Source organism: Bubalus bubalis, chromosome 17 (assembly GCF_019923935.1).
Source record: "Bubalus bubalis isolate 160015118507 breed Murrah chromosome 17, NDDB_SH_1, whole genome shotgun sequence".
Lineage (NCBI taxonomy): Eukaryota > Metazoa > Chordata > Mammalia > Artiodactyla > Bovidae > Bubalus > Bubalus bubalis.
The window spans coordinates 10,074,195-10,088,918 of NC_059173.1; the positions used below are offsets into that span (position 1 = coordinate 10,074,195).

Here is a 14,724-nt window from a genome sequence, read left to right on the forward strand (position 1 = left end):
GCCTCAGGGACGGGCCCCCACTGCCGGGACCTGACCACCTCCCCCGCTGCGGGACCCTCACTTCACACAGCGCTCCCCCACCCCCATCGCACAGTTGGAACACCCAATTTGGGGATCAGCTGCCTGATCGCGCAGCCGGGGCCTGCTCCCAGCCCCTGGAGGACCACCCCCACTTCACAGACGGACATCCGGCACCTCAGGGGTAGCCCCTCCGAGTCTACCCTTTTTATTTCACAGGTCAGATTTACAGGTTAGGGATGAGCCTCCATGACCACATCCCCACAAAGACAAGGCTCTTTTCTGCCCCACTAAGGCCCTGGGTCCGTTTCACTGCCCTGGCCACTCAGTGGACTAGCTCCTCCGCTTTCATATCACAGACCAGCCTCATCCTAGAAATGTAAGCTGGGGAGACAGACTGGTGAAGTGCCAAGGGAACGAGGTGGGAAGTGGGCCCCCGAGGTATGGCCATCTCTGAACTTGTCCAGGCTGGCAGTACCTTGCGGGAAGTCCCATAGGTAAGGAGGATAGGATGCCCAGAATAGAGTTTTACTGTTTTCATGTGACTGGAGCTCCCAAACTGTTTTTTTTCAGTCCAGCCTTGATCTGGAGTTTGGGCAGAAGAAAGTATCTTCTGGAACCAGACACTAAACCCAGGGGTCTTGGTGCTGGGGGGTTCTAGGAATGCCTTGAGCACCGTGAACCCTGGAGTGGGAGGATTCACTCTCCCTCCCTCCCCTTCAGGCCTGGAGCTGGAAGGCCTCTGAGCCAGGGAGTTGAGGAGGGGGAGGAAAGTTTCTTCTCTGTAGGAGCCTTGTCTTCCCTCTATGGACTGTGGGTGGCTTGTGTGACCACTGATGCTTTCTCTGTCTCAAGCTCTTAGGGGTGGATTCATCAGACAGGACTGATGGGCCTCCCCCGAGCTGCACAGGGCACTAAATTAAGACTGGTTATTTGTAGGCACTGGACTTCCAAAGGAACAGGGAGGAGGATTGGGGCGTGACTGCTTCCCAGAAGCTTCCTTTGGGGATCAGGGTGCCTCCGCAACCCCCTAACCCCCAAGATCCTGGAGCTGGGGAGAGTGTGCGGTCCTGCCTGTTTTGCAGAGTACAATGGCTGCCAAGCATAGTTCTGTCTTTGGGTCAGGCTTGGCACCCATTTTTCCAGCACACTCAAGGTTGGCATGGCTTCCAGGCAGGTATTTTATTTTATTTTTTTTTTCATGTAAAAATAACTGAACTGAAAGGAGGCTGGGGGATATTTTTCGAATCAGGATCTGAAAGTCTCAATGCTTTCCCTGTGGGAACTCACAAGCAGAGTCACAGTTTCTGAAATGCTGGTGTGGGTTCCATTGCTTCCAGACAGGCCCCGTGCTGTTTGAAGGACTGAGAAAGTCTTTGTAGAGTTCCCTGTTGAAGCCCAGAATTCCTGTCCTCTGACAGTCTTCCATTTAGGGCCAGGAAACTGAGTTCGTCTCTTGAAAGGAAAGAAAGTGTCCTGGCAGAGCAGATTGTAGGAATTTAGATTTGCTGTTCCTGGAGTATTTCCCCGTACCTCAACTGTCCTGTCTTCACAGTAACTCTTTTTGAAGAGCCCCTTAAGGGTCCCTGCTATCAGTACTGCTGGCCTTTTACAAATGGAGAAAACTGAGGCTAAGAGAGGTTGATTCACTGGCTCAAGGTTGCACAGTAGTAAGATGACAAAATCATGACTGGAAGCCCGATCCCTCGCTCCTGCATCTGCAGCTTTGTGCACCAGGAGGCCTTTCTTCGTGGCGAGGGGGTCTCAGAGAGGTGATGGCCGCCACCTGTAACTACTTCTGCCTCCCCCCAGAGGCTCCTCAGTTGTCTGAATCTGGGCCGCCTGGCTTCCTTGGCCTAAGCTCCCAGGGGGCCAGCCACGCCTGGCTGACCGACTGGAGCCTGGGGTGGGTGGACTGGGGCGTGCAGGAGGAGAGAGGAATTCGCCTCTGCTCTCAGCCCCCATCAGCTGTCTGGATAGCTGCTCAGCACCCTGCCCGTCAGCTGTTTTCCTTAGTTAGGCTGGACCCAGAGGCCAAGCCTCTTGTTTTTATTTTTCTCCTGAGAGTGCTGTCAGCTGTGAGCCTCTTGGTTCCTAAAAGAGAAGAGTCTGACCTGTGGCAAGTCTAGAGGGGTCAGAGTCTGTGCTGTGACTTTGTTTTTTATTTTTTGGTCTAAAAGAAAAAAAATTGGGGAGCCCTCCCCTTCCTGTAGCTGTTAGTGACAAACTCACCATGTGTTGTTTAATAAGTTACAAAGTTATAGCTCTTTGGGCAGAAAGTCAGTAAGTAAACACAGTGTCCTGCCCTTCCCTGTGTGTTCTGTTGGCTTTGTGCTGCGGGGTGGCTGCTGGTGGCTTTCCTCGTTACTGTTTAGATGCTGGTTTGGCTGGGAGTTCTCGGTGTTCCAGTTCTGGCTGGAGTTTCCTGGACAGAGTTCTCACAACAAGGACAGGCACTCTGGTTATGTTCTGCTCGCCCCTCCTTCACGTTTTTTAGTGCGCTTGGAGGTGGGGGGATGGGGACCGTGACCACAGCTGGGGGCTAATAGTGATCACATGCGTTTGATAGGAGCCAGGCAGCCTACTCAGCACTGCTTGGTATCATCACAGCAGTTCCTGGAGGGAGGTGTTTAATCCCCGCTTGATGGACGCAGAAATCTGAGTCAGGAAAGTTCAGTGGGGGCTCTGGGATTGTAACCCAGGTCGATCCACTTCCAGACCTGATCATCTTCATAATAAGTAGTACACGCATGCGTGCTCAGTCATGTCTGATTCTTTCCAACCCCATGGACCATAGTCCAACAGGCTGCTCTGTCCATGGGGATTCTCCAGGCTAGAATACTAGAGTGGGTTGCCATGCCCTCCTCCAGGGGATCTTCCCCGCCCAGGAATCAAACTACCCTCTCCTGCACTGCAGGAAGATTCTTTGCGGCTAAGCCCCTGGGGGAAGCCCTAATGAGTTAGTAAGTGCTTGGTAATCAACCAGGGGAATGAGCCATGGGGCCTGCTGAGTAATTGCTGGGTACCTTTTAAACTTCTGCCCTTGGGACCATCGTCCCGTATGGTCTGGGTGGCAGTAGGTAGGCTGGTTCAGGCCTCAATAGCTTTGCCATTCCCATCCCTTGCAGGGGGAGCAGCCAGCTGTTGGCAATGCCCGTTTGCCGCTGGGATCTGGACCTGTCTCCTTGCAGCTTCTCAGCAGTCTTGACCCTCTGGAGCACAGTGCCTCATTGTCCTTGGGAGGGGAGTACTGGGGAGCAGGGGAATTGCCTGGGGCATTCCAGGCTACGGGGCCTCTCTGTTTCCATGGAAAGTCTGGACTTTGGGCTCACCCATCTGTGGTGCCTCTGTGTGTTAGGGCAGGGTCAAGGGCACCAGCTGCTGGGCTTGTGGCAGGGGTGGTCTGTGGGGTGATGGTGTGCTCCTCGGGGGGCCCTGCGTCAGCCCCAGATCTCCTCCTAGGCTGTGCTCTAGTGAGGTGTGGAGCGGGCACTCAGACCCTGGTGTGTTTGGTTCTTCAGCAGGTGCCCTTTCCGTTGGGCAGCCAGAGCTTGGTGGGGAGAGGTTCAGGCTGCTGCGGGCCAGAGCCCTGCCACTGTGGGTTTGAGTCCCCTTAAGGGAACATCCCAGGATCCTCATGCCTGAGGGTACTGACTTCCCAAAGCTTTCCTGAGGTCTTTCTCTCAAGGGCAGAGACTGGAAAATCTCCCTTCCACTTCAGTCTCGTTCCAGCCCTCCCCTGGGTTGTCCTGGTCTCAGTGTCTTCATTCGTGATCACAGCCGTCTGTAGAACGCTTTTGCTTGTTTATATGGTGTTTGCAGACCCCTTTCTGTAATGTTTATTGAGCACTTACTACGTGCAAGCCCTGGGCTGGGCACCTTACCCGCGTTTTCTCTTGGAATCATGTTGACCCTACGAGGCGCAGGTTCCGCTACTATTACTGCCACCCATTTTACAGATGATGAAATGGAGGCCCACTTGCCCAAGTTCTATAACTCGCGAGTGGCAGGGCTGGGATTTAAATCTTGTAACCCATTTTCCACGTCTGTTCCTGATACTGGATTGCATCTGGTTTGCCCGTTGGTTTGATTGCTTTGTTTCTAGAACGCTAAAAATCTTTTTCCACCCTTCCCATACCCCCTGTCTCTTCTCTCTCTCTCTCTTTTTTTGGCTACCATCACATGGCACGCGGGAATCTTAGTTCAGGAATTGAACCCATGTCCCCTGCAGTAGAGGTGTGGAGTCTTAACCCCTGGTCTTCCAGGGGTGTCCCTCGTTTTCTCTTCAGTCTCACACCGTTCTTTCCTGTTCTCTGTGGCTTCCTCGCTCTCGTTGGTTCTTTCTCGAGGATGCTGTGCTCAGGACAGGATGCTGGGCGCTTACGGCAGTGTCTCCTGCTCGGTGGAAGACCTCCCTTCTCTCTCACTGTCCTCTGTCCACTCACCGGTTAGCCTCAAGACAGAGCTGTGAGCTTCCAGCACAGCTGGCCCTGAGAACCCGGGGCAGGCTCCACGCTCCCTCTTCTGCTCTTTGCGGTTGGAGTCAGAAGCCCTTTGTGCCCCCAGCTCCGTACACTCTCCTGTCTTTGTTCAGGTGTTTGCACCTGGCTACCACTGGGAGCCGGAGAAGGCAATGGCACCCCACTCCAGTACTTTTGCCTAGAAAATCCCATGGACGGAGGAGCCTCGTAGGCTGCAGTCCATGGGGTCGCTAGAGTCGGACACAACTAAGCAACTTCACTTTCACTTTTCACTTTCATGCATTGGAGAAGGAAATGGCAACCCACTCCAGTGTTCTTGCCTGGAGAATCCCAGGGACGGGGAAGCCTGGTGGGCTGCCGTCTATGGGGTCGCACAGAGTCGGACACGACTGAAGCGACTTAGCAGCAGCAGCACCACTGGGAGCCAGCCCATTTCCAGAGGAAGAAATCCTCAGAAACCCTTCAGGTGGAGAACTGAGGAATCCTGGGAGAGGGAGAGGGGAAGAGAAAGCATTAGGAAGTTGAATTTTCCCGGAAATCTTGACAAACCAACAGCTTCAAAGGGGTGGCCAGGAACTGTCCTGATGGTCCAGTGAGTGGGACTCCAAGCTTCCACTGCAGGGGGCGTGGGTTCTATTCCTGGCCAGGGAACTAAGAAGCTGCATGTCTCACAGTGTGACCAAAATAAAAATAATGAACTAAAATAAATAAGTGTCCAGAGATCATCTCCTGACCTGGGATAGGCCTGGAGCCCTATGGCCTCACAGGCCCATTTTGCCTTTTCAGTTGCAGTCCTGTTGGGAGCCTCACATTTGGCCTCAAGCGTCCATTCTCGACCAGATAAGTCTCCCAGCTAACGGATTGATGGCCTACCCAGGGGGGCTCAGGGCTGGCCTCTCCGGGGAGGCCGTGGATGCTGGGCCAGAGGCAGGCAGGACGTGTGGTTGGCCAGGCCCCGCAGAGCCCCAGTGGCCTAGTTTCCCCTTAAAGAGGGCCTCTTAGTGCTTATTCCTCGTGTGATTGTGGTGGTGTGGTTTTATGGGAAAACGTTGTTACTGTTAGGTGCGGCCGAGAGTATCTGGGAGTGAAGTGTCACCATGTCTGCAACTGAGTTTTAAATGATGTAGTAGAAAACGTAGGGAGGATGTGTATATGCTGTGTGTGTATGTAAAGAGGGAAAGAGAGGAAACTTGTGCGTGTGTGCACAAAAAAATGGCAAAACATCACCTGTGACTGCACCCAGGTAGAGGGCATGTGCGTGCTCACTGCAGCGGCCTTTCAGCTTCTCTGCATGTTTAGACATTTGCATGATAAAAAGTTGGGGGAGAAAAGGTGAGAAAACCTTGGCTTTTCCACAGCGGGCTCATAGTCATTCCATCAGGGATGGGCATCCGTTGCCTACCTGTGATTGACCCTAGTGACTCTTGGCCTCCTGTAACTCTGATGCAGGTGGTGGAAAGACCGGGTGGGTAGAGACAGGAGCCATGCAGGCCTGGCATGGGAGTGACTGGTGATGCCGCCGGGGACGGGGACACACAGTGACCTGTGCAGGAGAAAGGACAGGGCCCAGCAGAGACAACGAGCGTCGCTGGTGTGGAGGGAGCCTCTGGGGTTATTCTGAGTGTAGCGATGTGAACCAGACTGTGGTCCAGGCAAGCAAGATGCCGGGCCCCAGTGGGAGTTGGGAAGGGGTGGCCTGGATGGGATGCAGAGAGCTGCCTCTGGGCAGCTGCAGCCTGGGGGGAGGGGATGACATGCCTTTCGCTTCACATCAGGAGAACCTCTTATCTGTGGCCAAAGGAACACCATAGCCGGTGGGCAGTGGAGGCCGGAGTGGCCCCAGGCTCTTGCTTGCAGCCCCTCTTGGCCAGTCGCCCCTCTTGGCCAGTCGATTCTCCAGACTTGAGGCTCCCGCTCCTGGCATCCCCACTCCCAGGACCCTCCTGTCTCGCTTTCTGCCGACTCCAAAGCCTGTCCGCCGGGCCTCCCATCTCTGTGGGAGAAACAGCCGGATTCCCACACTGGTGGCCCCCTTGGCTCAGAGGGCCCCTGGTGCCCACTAGAAGCATTTAGCAGCCCGTCAGCCCTCCTTAGGGGAGTGCCTCACATGAAGGTCTTCTCTGAGCCTCACATCTGTCTGTCTGTCCCCAAGCAAGGACTCCGAGGCTGGCCGCTGGGTCCTGATCATGGGGGTCATCCTATGGAGGTCTCAGAGCCGCGTGTCCGACCTGACCGCCTGTTCGAGGAGCAGAATGATGTGTGCTTTATGGGCGGGGTGGGGGGATGGGGAGGGGTGGTGCTGGGAGGAAGCTTTATGTAATTCTTGGCTGGGACTCAGGTAATTGTTTTAATGAAATGGAATGCAGCTTATTCAGAATGCGCTTGGCAGAAACAGCCATGTTCTGTTCTGTGTTCTCGTTGGGGAGAGCGAGTCACACACTCGAGGAGGACATTGGGAAGAGAGTGGAGCCTGGGGTGAGTGTGAGCACGGTGGGCGGAGGCCTCTGGGGATCTCCTCTCCCTTCATAGCGAGGATCCTCGGCAGGCTGGACTCTTCCCCTGGACACCGATCCGGGTGCCTTTCTGAACGGATGCTTCTTGCAACGACAGCAAGAGCCTGTCACAGCAAGCGGGCTGCAGACTGAGCCTGAGGCTGCCTCCCTGGTCGTCGGGAGGCCAAGTGACGTGGGCGTGGGAGTGCTCCCACACAGCCGACAGACTCTCCGAGACATCTGTCTGTTATTCACTGTACACCCCCCTTCCCACTTCAACACCTCCTATAACTCCCTGGCCTCCCCCGCCCCCCTGCCCACCCCCCCCAGCATCTCCCATCAGTGTTGACATCCGTGCCTGGATGTGACCTATCCATAGATACACCTGGATCCGCTTTCCTTCTGGTTTCTTCCCCCCGACCCTGTTTGTCCTTCCTAACTTCTTTTTTTCTTCTTTAATTTTTCTCTTGGACACACCCTGTGGCATGTGGGACCTCAGTTCCCCAACCATAGATCAAACCCACACCCTGTGCGTTGGAAAGCAGAGTCTTAACCACTGGACCTCTAGAGAAATCCCCCTCCTGACTTATTTAGTTTCCTCCTTGTCCTGTTTTCAGTGCAGCCTGGGCCATTCTTCCACGTTTTTCTCTTTGGCTGAGAACACGTCCCACTCTGTAGCAGCCATATTTCCCCCTCCCTTCCTTAAATTCTGCTTCTCTGAAGATCCCCCATTCTCCGAAGAACCACCCTCTGGCCACCCCCCCACCTCCTTCCCCACCTCCTTCTCTGATCCCTTTTTGGGGGAACACCAGTGCATTTTTGCAAAGGCTTTTTCTGGGCCCCCTGTTTCTCTCCTAGGTATCCAGGTCAGTTTATCTACTTGCGTGACCTGTTTTATCACTTGAATGCTGGTGATGCCTAAATTTATATTTCCACCCCTGATGTGGATTCTATTGTCCAGATTCTTCCGGTCTGCAAGCCAGCAAAGATCTAACTCATTTCCTTCTCACTCTCTTCGCTGCCTCAGTCTATTGTCTGCTCTGTTTTTGTCCCCTCCCTTCTCTTGACCTGGGTTAAACTGTTTCTGCAACATTTTACAGTTTAGAAAACATGTTTATGTGCTCCATCATCATTGATGATTCTGACAGAAGCCCTTTGGGGTAAGTGGTGGTTTCCCCATTTTACAAATGAGGAAGCTAAACTGCAGCTCAGGGCACAGAGGAAGTGGACACTCCCAAGTGTCACCGCAGATAATGTTGCGAGAGTTTGGTCCCAGGTCTTCGAGCGCCCCAGCTGGTTCTCTTTTTGGTTCTTCAGTGCTGGAAGCCTGAAGGCAGGGATGGGAAGTCACAGGTTGCATGTGGCCTGCAGACCCGTGTCACTCGGCCTTCATGGTATTTAAATATATTCAGAATTAGACACCAGCATTGAAAGTATCAGGAGATGGCACCTCAAAACCCATAGGCTATTTTTTTTTTTTTTTGAAAACTCAAAAGTTGGCAACACTGGATGCCCATCCTCTGTGGCACCCGTGGGTTGAACTTGACAGCTCGGCTCTCACAGCGGCTTTCTCTGTTGCCTGCAGCAGGCCTGCTTTGAAAAGTTCTAAAAGTGCTCTCTCTTTTAAAGATTTTATTTATTTATTTCTGACTGCCCTGAGTTTTTGTTGCTGCTCTTGGTCTTCGTCTAGTCGCGGTGGCGTCTCTCGTTGCAGAGCTTGGGCTCTAACATGCATGCTTCAGTAGCTGCAGCTCACGGGCTCAGTTGCCCTGTGGCATGTGGGATCTTCCCTAGACCAGGGATCAAACCTGTGTCCCCTACATTGGCAGGCAGATTCTGAACCACTCGACCACCAGGGAAGTCCCTAAAAATGCTCTCTTCCTGCCCTCCATTTATGGCAAACACGCAGTTGCCAAATCTAGGGGATTTCTTGAACTCCATTCTGTGACTTAGATTTGACTTCTCACCACTCCAAGCGCTTAGCTCTGCCTGGGGTCTGGACCCTTGTCTATGTGGCAGAAAATAACCCCCTGACCTGTCCGTCTCCTTTCTCTCTCTTTAAGGTCTCAGTTGCAGGCACTTTTTTAGTAAAGTTTTTTTTTCTTTCCAGTTAAAACTAGCCAACCTCTTGACCCTCCCACTTTAATGTAACTTCACAAATCTGTGCCCATTGGGCTTTTCCTCTTGTGTTTCCCCCTCTGCCCTGTAGACCCCTCGAAGACAGGGATCTCACCTGCCGTTCAAGTGTCCCTAACCTCCAAATGTGGCTTGGTTCTTTCTGTGGTTGCCTAATGAGTTTTTTTTTTTTAAGTTTTTGTTGTTGTTGTTATGTGAGCCATTTTTAAAGTCTTCATTGAATTTGTTGCAGTATTGCTTCTGTTTTATGTTTTGGTTGTTTGGCCACGAAGCACGTGGGATCTTAGCCCCCCGACCAGGCTGCCTGCCTGCGAACCCACGCTGCCTGCCCTAGAAGGCAAAACCCTCCTTAATCACTGGACCACCAGGGAAGTCCCACCCTATTAAGTATTTAACGATGGTCGATGATGAAATGGGTTTGAGCTGCGGACCCCCACTAAGACACTGATCCCCCATCGAAACACTGCCTCCGCTGGAGAATCAGCGTGAAGCCCTCTGGGTTTCAAGCAGGTGGGGAGGCCACCCGGAGCCCCAGGGCAGAATGCAGGGTCCCCCATCAGCCTCTCGTCTCCCTGCTCTGTATCCATGCTGCCACTTGCCAACTGCGTGACCTGGACAGGTCACCTGATACCCTGAGTGTCAGTCCCCTTATCTGTGAAACAGGTGCATTTCCTGAAATGCGGTAAGGTGCTCAATAAATGGTAACGATGGTTCTTTTTCATCCATGGAATAGTCTAGTCGTGGGTCACAGGGGCAGGGCGGGGTTCAGCTTTCTCTGTCACTTTTCCGCCTGCTTTCACAGCCTGCTGCCGGTGTCCGCTGTGGCCTTGGAGGTGGCATTCAGAGCCCTGGACGGCCATTCAGCCAGGGCCTGGAGGAGGAACCCTGAGTTCTGTTAGCCCCCTTGGCAATGTGAGTGGAGGACCGGCCGTGGCCCTGTGGGGTGACTAATGCACGTTTGGGGCTCTGCAAATGAAATGGTCACTCCTAGTGCTGGTGGCGTTGAGTTGGGTTTGGTTATATGACGTCTCACTTCCCCGAGCCTCTTTGGTGGCTTTGAGAAGGAAGCGGTGGTGAGGAGGTTGTTTGGTGGCTTGGTTTATCCTGATTGCTCGTGTAAGGCGAAAATTTGAGAGCCGCTCTGAGGTCAGCCCTGGGCTTCTCCTGGAACTTGCGGGCCGTACGCTGGCCAAGGCAGGCCATGAAAGATGCTCAGTAGCATCTACAAAGCCTCCCACGATGGGTCCAGGCCAGTGAGGCTCCTAGTAGCAGTAGAACAGGAGAGTTTCTGGGCTGGAAACTGTGGCTTTTGTCAGTGGAGTGGGCTTAGTTCCCGGGCTGCACCCTGCCTGCCTTTCTACCCTTTTAGGGGCAGTTGATATATTGGATGAGCACTGGGCCCCCCTCATTTGGGGTGTGGAGCGGCTCAGAGAGTCCTGGACAGGCTTTTTCCTTGCCCTCTGTTTCCAGGAACATTCCTCCTCTTCGGGTGGAAATGGGCGTGTCCCACACAGCCTGTACTTGGTCTCCTCCGGATTCACTGTGTGTCCCATGGACTCCCAGCCCTGCTGCCCAGCCTGGGAGGGTTCTCAGCATGGTTGAGCTGCAGGACAGCCGAATCAGGCTGGCCCCTCTGGGGCGGGTGTGAAGGAAGAGCAACCACAGCATCTGGAAAACGACCCTCGTGCCTCGGGGACATGACCTGGTCCCCCCCGCCCCGCCCCTGGCTCACTTGGTCACCTGCTGCTCATCTTGGAAAGTCTTCTGTCCCCACAAGTGGACCTGTAGTTTTCTCACCATCTGGCAGAGCGCCAGCCTAGCTACATCTTGGGGGCGAGAGAGCTGCTGAGCTCGGTGGCCTTGCTTCCTCCCCGTCTCAACCCCTCAGGTGGTTTCTTCTGATGTGTCTTGAACTTTCAAGAGTCCTCACCCCTGCTTTGTCTGGAGAGCTACACCAGAAGCTTTTTTTTTTTTTGGCCTGGTGTGCTGACGCCACAAGCAAGCTGGGGGTCACCTGGAGGTGGTTGTCACGCTCCCTGTGATCCCTTGTGGTCAGCTGTCCCTAAACATCCTGTTTGCACCCTTAGTGCGGCGGGAACACCGGCCTGGAACCAGCTGTTATCTGTTTGCCTGACCTCGGGCAGAGGCGTGGGCCCAGGGGTGCCACAGCTCGTCTGCCCCTGGGGCACCCTGGGCTGTGTGGTCCAGGGCTGTTGGTGGCATTGCTGGTAGCAGCTCCTTTCCTCGTCACCAGCTTGGGCTTTGTCCCAGCTCTGCCCTTGCTCTTCTCGCTGCTTCTACTGCCTGTGAAAGTTTTTCTTTCAAATATTCTGCTGGGTGTGACCAGTGGCCACTCCCTTCCCTGTGGTTCTGGGCCGATTCAGTCTTCCTTAGATTCCTACACTTGTAGAGTGGAAGGGGCCTTCGGATGTCACCCACACCCGTGTTGGGGTTTTCTGCCCATTACTTCTTCCATCGGAGCTGCTCACTTTGTTTATATATTGAGCTTCCATTGGAGGCTGCAATCGCAAAAGGGGTTTTGTGGTTTTTGAAAATAAGAACATAAAAACATTGGAAAATGACTTATGAGTTTCAGCCCACCTGTTTTACAGAGTGACAGGCTGAAGTTCTCCAAGGAGAAAGCACTTGCCTAGGACACTTAGTAGCAGAACAAGCCTGTGTTTTTGTTTTTGTTTTTCCCTCTCTCTCCAGCCCTTTTTTTGGGGTGTATCTGGGGTCCTAGTCTTCTTTCTAGAACCACACACTTGCCACAGTGTGGCCTCAGGCCTTGTTTTATTCTAGAGATCTTTCTAATGTCATTATGTGTCTGATACTGTTACTTGTAAAAGTTCTTGTGTCAGAGGAGATACATACTTATTGTAAAACAAAAAAAGAGGAAGGTACAGAAGTGAAAGTCCTTCCTTCCTCCCCCTCCAGGGATAACTTGTTAACGGTTTGGTGTGTATCTTACCCACCCATGTTGTATATATTTATAAATATATAGGCATGCATGTAATATACATATTCATTTTTTTTGAAAAGCCCAGGTGAAAATCACATAACATAAAATTAACCACTTTAAGGTCTACAATTCAATGGTATTTAGTACATTTAGTACAAGTTGGAGAAGGTGATGGCACCCCACTCCGAAACTCTTGCCTGGAAAATCCCGTGGACGGAGGAGCCTGGAAGACTGCAGTCCATGGGGTCGCTGAGGGTCGGACACGACTGAGTGACTTCATTTTCACTTTTCACTTTCATGCATTGGAGAAGGAAATGGCAACCCACTCCAGTGTTCTTGCCTGGAGAATCCCAGGGACGGGGGAGCCTGGTGGGCTGCCATCTATGGGGTCGCACAGAATTGGACACGACTGAAGCGACTTAGCAGCAGCAATACAAGTTGTGTAGCCATTGCCTCTGTTCAGTTCAGAACATTTTCATTATCACCAAAGGAGTGCCTGTACCTTTTTTTTTTTTTTTTAATTTATTTATTTGGCTGCGCCGTCTTAGTTGCGGCATGTGGGATCTAGTTCCCTGACTAGGGATCAAACCTGAGCCCCCTGCATCTCTGGAGCATGGAGTCTTAGCCGCTGGACCACCAGGGAAGTCCTTTGGGTTATTTTCCAGTTAGAGAGTTGAATTCTCCAGCTATGATTGTGGATTTATCTTTTTTTTTTCTTTTCATTTCTGTCAATTTTAGCTTCATCTAGTTTGAAGCTCAGTTATTGGATGTATGTGTGTTTAAGACTATTAAATGTTCATGACAAATTGACCTTTTATCATCACAGAGGGTCTTTATTTCTAATAATATTCCTGTCTGGAAGTCCATGTTGTCTGGTATTAACGGAACCACTCCAGCTTTCTTGATATTAGTATGAGTGTGGTATCTTTTCCCTGATCATTTTATACTTGTCAAACTGGTAGGAACTGTTTATCTGTGTCTTTTTATTTAAAGTGTTTCTTATAAAAATCCTATTTCAAATCTTGCATTTTTATCCAATCTGACAATCTCTACTTTTTAATTGTAAGCGTATAGACCTTCTAACATTTAAAGTAATTATTTGCATGATTGGGTGTAAGTCCGCGATCTTGCCACTTGTTTTGTGTTTCTGCCATTTGTTCTTGTTTTTTTTTTTAATGTTTGTTTATTTTTTAAATTTTTGGCTGTGCTGGGTCTTTGTTGCTGCGTGGGCTTTTCTCTAGTTGCAGCAAGCAGGGGCTCGCTCTCTATTTGCGATTCTTGAGCTGCTCGTTGCAGTGGCTTCTTGTTGCTGAGCGCGGGCTCCAGGTCTTGTGGGCTTCAGTAGTTGTGGCTCTTGGGCTCTAGAGTGCAGGCTCAATATTCGTGGTGCACGGGCTTAAGTGCCCTGCGGCATGTGGAATCTTCCCGGATCAGGGATCGACCTCCTGTCTCCTGCATCCGGAGGTGGATTCTTTCCCACTGAGCCACTTGGGAAGTCCCTCTACTATTTTTCTGAATTCTTTCTTCTTTTCTTGCCTCCTTTTGGATTTGTTGAGTATATTAAGTTCAAAGAAATTAACAAAAATGTTTGCAAAACCTTATCTTTTTCCTCTCCCCTCTCTTTCAGTTTCTCTTCCAAAAACCTGTCGTCTTTTCTCTTTTGCTGGCAAGTTGCCCCCGCCTGCCAGGCTTCCCTTTGCATCACTAATCCTTGCGTGCTTTTTTGGCTGTCTCATCTGTGCTGGGTGGTGATAATCAATGATGCTATCAGCTGCCGCAGCTACAGAGCCCCATGGCTGGTGTTGCTAACACATTCCAGTGGCTCAGGGTTCAGAAAATCAGCACATTCCAGCTCCTGTCTCCTCCTGCCTCCTCTGTTCCCCGGGAAGAGGTGTGACAGACAGGAGCAGGTCTGCAGGACACCGAGGCTGCGGTCCTCCCTGTTCCTCCCCGCCCTCCTCCTCCTCCCCCGCCCTCCAGCGCTAAGTGAAAGTGCCCACCCGCCCCAGGGCCGAGCTGCCCTGGGGACCAGCTTCCCCCCAGGCCAGCTGCCTCGCTTCCGCCGGCCAGCCCCCACTCCCGACTTGCCCTCCTCCACCCACAGAGGAAGCCAGACTGGCCACACAGTGAGTTGAAGCCTTAAGTACCCACCAGGGGCTGCTGTGCTCAGGCCACAGAGTCCTGTGCGGTGCTCCTTTGATTTTCTATTTTTTTTTTTTTCTTTAAAGGGCAGGAGCGGTGCCGGTTTGGGAGGGGTAGTGGTAACTAGATCCCAGTAGAGGGCGATTTCCTGGGATGGAAGAGGAGGAAGGGCTGGGGCCCTGCTGCCTGTGCAGGCCACCCTCCCCCACCCCACATTGTGCTTGGCGGGTTGTGAGTGCTCACCAAAGCCAGGAGTGGCATGGACTGCGGGGTGAGCAGGTCTTGGTGATGGACGGGCTTGGGATGGCTCTGCTGGAGGCAAGGAAGTAAAGATGGATGGAGACAGCCTGCCTGCCCTCGATAAACTGGGAAACTGTCACAGACTGGTGGGACTGAGGCACTCCGGCCGACAGTTTCTGCCAGTTTGATGCGTGTTCCTGTAGGGGATGTGCACTGTGCTTTGGGAGCTCAAAGGAGAGGGGCTTGGAATTCT

The 14,724-nt window shown here is 52.4% G+C and overlaps 1 protein-coding gene across 1 annotated transcript in view; it reads left to right on the forward strand.

The window, feature by feature from the left end:
* Positions 1-14,724, forward strand: part of PXN (paxillin) — a 43,583-nt gene that overhangs the window by 499 nt on the left and 28,360 nt on the right. The window lies entirely within an intron of this gene.